Here is a 6,000-nt window from a genome sequence, read left to right on the forward strand (position 1 = left end):
TCTGTGGGAGCCTGCTTCTCCCTCTGCCTGCTGCTTCTGCAGCTTGTGCTCTCTCTCTCTCTCTATGACAGATAAATAAATAAAACCTTAAAAAAAAAAAAAAAAAAAGAAAGAAAAAATGAGAAAATGTCACCAGGAAACTATAGTTTTGAGTAATTCCCAAAAGACCAGAAGATTGATGGGAATAATTTTATGCAGAAATAAAACTAGAAGAAGCTACAGAGCAAGATGACTGCAAGTAACCATGAGGATGCTTTGAGCTGACTCAACCTATAGGAAAAGCTGCAGGGAGTCCTTGATCACATTTAAGGATTATTCACTGGGAAGAACATCAAGACCAGATAACACTCCCTCCTTGCATCCTGGTTGATGAAAGTAGCAGGCAAAATTAGTATTTGCATCCAAATCCTAAAGCTGTGAGTTGGATATAAATTATGGAGAGGCAAGCATTTTCTAACATTCAACACCCTACTTTTTCCACAGTAGGGACAAGTTGTTTTATACAAACAGTAATTACAACAAATAAAACTTGAGAGAAAATTTCAAGTACAAACACAGAATTATGGATCTTCTAATATTTAGAGAGAAGGCAAAACAGTGAAAGAAAAGTAGAAAACTCAACCCATAAGTATAGAAGGTATTTTGAGACATTGCCCAGTTCATTTTTAATTCAAAGTATTTATTATTATTGTGATTATTATTTGCTCTGCACATCTCAAGCTATTAAACAATTAAGGATAAGGTGTATATTACTTCAGCAGAGAAAAAAATAAATCACTGCACAATTTTTACTTTTAAAATAAGTGGGAAGAAAAGGGAACTTTGAAAGTAATCTTAGGTTTAAGGAGGGAAAAAAAAAAAAAATACTAGTATATCCCATCATGCCAAATAGCAGAGGATTCAGAAAGTAGTTTACTCAGAGGATTCATGTAGGGTGTGTAATAAAGGAAATTTCTGTTAGATATGGAGTAGAGGTGTTATTTTGCTTGGTGTAAGGATGGAAGAATCTGAAGAAATTTAGAAGCTTCAGCAATGTACTAATCTATTTGTTAAATTCAGAGAAGAGACCAAGGATTCCAACCTTTATAATCTTGTTCAAATAAACAAATAAAACAATAAATGTCCTTGCTCAAGGGGAAAAAAGGTTCTTGCTTTGAGAATATAGAAATTTAAGATATTTTGAGAATTTGAAACTTGAGGTAGGCTATGCCTAATGACCCACTTGAACTGTGAGAACTGAGTAGCAACACAAGGCAGGTCAAAAAGACCATAAATAGTGGCATGTCATGATTCAGATGAGAGAAAGCCTACATAATACCTCTCATCCTCCAAGCCATGCACAAAATGTGTGAATTTGAATTTGTACATATGTAAATCACAATACATAAACTTTATATCTGCTTTTCAGACTTAAATTTGTTCATCCAATATGTTTTTTGACAGATGTCAGAAGACATTGGTGGTGTTATAGTTTCAAATTGCCTTTGCAATTCTTTTTTTTTTTTTTTTTTTTAAAGATTTTATTTATTTATTTGACAGAGAGAGAGACAGCGAGAGAGGGAACACAAGCAAGGGGAGTGTGAGAGGCAGAAGCAGGCTTCCCGCAGAGCAGGGAGCCCGATGCGGGGCTCAATCCCAGGACCCTGGGATCACGACCTGAGCCGAAGGCAGACGCTTAATGATTGAGCCACCCAGGTGCCCCTGCCTTTGGAATTCTGTTCCAACAACTTTACAACTTGATGTTAGAAAAATAACTCATTAAACAATCTTAGATTCAGTATTTCCTTCTGTAAAATGGGAAAAATACAGTACTTACCTAAAAGATGAATACAAATAATATGCAGTTGACCCTTGAACATGGGTTTGAACTATGTGGGTCCACTTACACGTGGATTTTTTTCATAAATATGGTATAATACTATAAATGTATTTTCTTTTCCTTATGATTCTCTTAATAACATTTTCTTTTCCCAAGCTTGTTCTATTATAAGAATACAGTATATAATACATACACAAAATCAACAGTTACTGTTATCAGTAAGGCTTCTGGTCAACAGTAGGTGATTAGTAGTTGAGTTTTATGGGAGTCAAAAATTATACATGGATATTTGACTGCATGATGGATTGGTGCCTCTAGCCCTGATGTTGTTCGAGGGTGAACTGTAAACCATAATAACTATTGATATATAAATTGGAACACAATGAAGTCTCATATAATGTCTGGGAAATGAAATGTGGATTTTGGAGGAGATATGATTTTAGAGTCCATCACTACTCCTAGAAGTCAGAGGAGTAAGAAATGTAAGCCACAAATGTAAATTTACATTTTCTAATAGCCACATTAAAAAGAATAAAAAGTAAATTGTGAAGGGGCGCCTGGGTGGCTCAGTTGGTTAAGCGTCTGCCTTCCACTCAGGTCATGATCCCGGAGTTCCGGGATCAAGTCCTGCATCAGGCTCCCTGCTCAGTGGGGAGTCTGCTTCTCCCTCTGACCCTCTCCCCTCTCATGCTCTCTCTCACTGTCTCTCTCTCAAATAAATAAATATCTTAAAAAAAATAAATTGTGAAAAGATTAATAAATTTTAATTATCTGTTACTAAGCCTTTGAAGTCCAGTTGTATTTTACAATTACAATACATCTCAGTTCACACTAGACACATATCAAGTGCTCATTAGACACATGAGGCAGTGATTATCATATTGTACAGATCTGACTAGAAGTGATAGGATAATATTCCTTCCATCTGGCACATGCATAGCAAGTGAATTGCTTGCTTTCCCAAGCATTGAGATCAGTTCAGTTTCTCGCAAATAGCAGTTCCTCAAAGCCATGTTTTGTATGTATAAATGAATGACAAAAGAAATGCGTGAAAAAAGTGATTCAATAATAAAATACAAGAGTATAGAATATCAAGAAATGGCAAATCAATTGGTATGGTACCAATAAATATGCATGGTAAAAGAATAGGCACAGAAGTTAGATACATTACAAAGAAAATAAAAGATTTTATATGTCATGAGAAGCAGTATGAATCTTATCTTAAACTTTGGGAGACTCTGCAGCAGGGGATTCTGTATTAGGACTCTCCCAAGAAACAGAACCAATAGAAGATTATACATATATATATTATATATATATATATATAATATGTATATATATCATCTGTGTCTCATTTACATATATATGTATTTGTACACATGAGAGAGAAAGAAAAAGAGAGAGAAAGAAAGGGAAAGGGAAAGATTGTTTTTAAGAAATTGGCTCACAAAATTGTGGAGTGTGGCAAATTCAAAATCGTAAAGGTGGGCTAGTGACTGGAGAGTTGATATTACCTCTGAATTGGAGAATACATTGTGGAAAGAGAATTGGATTTGATTCATTAACTGGTTTATCAAAAGCAAGCATAGAAATGAAAGCCATTATATAAATTTACATTGCAGGCTACTGATATTTCACAGAGAGCCTCTATAATTCATTGTTTTTAAATTGCAGATAGGGTAATTGTGATGTGTAGAAAATTCTAAGATCAAAATCATCAAAGTGGTATCTATATATCACCAAATACAGAAAACTGTTGTTAAATATTAAGATTATATTAATTTGGATTATGTGAGTAATTATTCCCACCCCTTTCCTTACTAGAGATGTGTTTTTAATTATATTTGCTTAATTTTATTCTGACAAGACTTTGTCACTTTGCCTACTACAAATCAAACCACTTGCTGCATGCAAGGTTTCAATCAATACAATGCACTTGCAGTTTTCAGAAAGAAGTTATGGCAGAATTTATATTCCACTAGATAACTTAAAAATAAGTTTATTAACTGAACTGCAAGGATTCAGTCTAGCCTGTAAGATAATATCATGAGAATGAAGCCAGTAATGAATTATTTTTTGCTCACAACTTAAATAGTATTAACAAATTACTAGCTTGGACGCCTGGGTGGCTCGGTTGGTTAAGCAACTGCCTTCGGCTCAGGTCATGATTCTGGAGTCCCGGGATCGAGTACCACATCAGGCTCCCTGCTCAGCTGGGGGTCTGATTCTCCCTCTGACCCTTCCCCTCTCATGCTCTCTGTCTCCCATTCTCTCTCTCAGATAAATAAATAAAATCTTAAAAAAAAACAACAACAACAAATTACTAGCTTGAAAAAAGTGCCAAAAAAATAAAGTCCTAATAGAACATGAACAATTAATGTTTAAAAATGAAGTTCAAACAGGATTTAATAAAGATTCTTTCCACTAAATTTGTTAACAAAAATTCATTCTTTCTGCAATTGAAATAGTGACTCACAGTTTATTAACTACACCCTGGGATTAATTTAAGTACTTCTAGAAAATGTATTAATTTTTTCAGGCCTCTTGGGTACCATTTGAAAAATTCCTACTTTAGTGTATTAAGTGGTTTTTAAATTATTATAGTACTTACTTGCCTCTTATGTTAACCCTGAACTTTTCAACTATTAGAGATAAATTTAGCCTAGGGTATTCTAAGTTGAAATATCAAATAAGAGGCTAATGATGGCCAGAGGTTGATGGATCCCTGAGAGTCAGGCGAGCTTTGCCTTTCCTGATAACTCAGACAGGGTGTATCGTCACCTGGAGGTGATTAGAAACATTTGCTTCACTGGCACATAAAGAAGATTCACTTTCTACCTATGTTCTGTCCTAAGCCTTCAGTAGCGTACAGTCTGCTACCCACACATTTTCTACAAAGTACTTATCTTGAAGAGTTTTTATCTTTTCTATACAATATATTTTAAATTTTTCTTTATTTTTCTGTAATTATTTTAATTATGGCATTTTACAATAATATGTTCTAAACTTTAAATATTTTCTAAGTGATAGGTCAATATGAAGGCAACTTTGAAGAATTCCCCATCCTGGTCCCCACCACATTTTCTAAACACACTCACTGTTGTCTCGTTAGTGTATATTCCTCCAAATCACTTCCTATACCACCCAGTGCATATCATATACATGCATGCATATAAAATACATATCATATGCATATATACACTTTAAGAGACGTATATTATTGAGGTATATGGTGTGTGTGAGTTTATATAAATATATATCATAAACTCTGTGTTTGTCCATACAACAGAATGACCTATCTGACAGCATATAGGCATCCCATTCAATCTTTTTAACCAAAGAAAAGGGTTTCATGAAGATAAACTGTAATTTGTTTTTCCAGTACCTTACAGATGGACATTTGGATCAGTTGGATTCTCTTGGATAAAGCTTAAATAAACAATAAGATTAATATCTCAAATGACAAGAAATGTGGAGGTTGTGTGTTTTCAAGGATGATTAAACCAGGAGCATTGTGACATCATCAAATTACTTTCCATACCTGTGCTTAGCTAACTTCACCATTTTAACATTTCCATTTATGATTACAAGATAATGCAGTTAAGCCTGCCAGCACCTCCTCATGCAGCCACATTCACAGGTAGAAAACAGCAAGTCATTTACACACGACCAACATTCATATCAAGTACTAATTCCTAAAACATTGTAATGGTTAATTTTATGTGTCAACTTGAGGACTAAAGGAAGCACAAACATTTGGTAAAATATTATTGGGTCTGTCTGTGGGTGTGTCTCAAGAAGAGATTGGCATTTGAATTTGTATGATTATGATTTGTCAAAGTAGGGCTGTCAATGGCAACAAGATACCAGAGCAGTGGGCATATGGGAAGTCTCCGTACCTTATCCTCAGTTTTGTTGTGAACCTAAACCTGTTCTAAAAAATAAGTTTTTAAAAAACACATGAAAGAAATAAAGAAAGAAGAAGAGAAAGAAGAAAGAAAGAAAGAAAGAAAGAAAGAAAGAAAGAAGAAGAAAGAAAGAAAAGAAAGAAAAAGAAAGAAAGAAAGAAAGAAAGAAAGAAAGAAAGAAAGAAAGAAAGAAAGAAAGAAAGAAAAAGAAAAGAAAGAAAGAAAGAAGAAAGAAAGAAAGAAAGAAAGAAAGAAAGAAAGAAAGAAAGAAAG

The sequence above is a fragment of the Phoca vitulina genome, unplaced genomic scaffold, assembly GCF_004348235.1.
Source record: "Phoca vitulina isolate PV1807 unplaced genomic scaffold, GSC_HSeal_1.0 scaffold8, whole genome shotgun sequence".
Classification (NCBI taxonomy): Eukaryota; Metazoa; Chordata; class Mammalia; order Carnivora; family Phocidae; genus Phoca; species Phoca vitulina.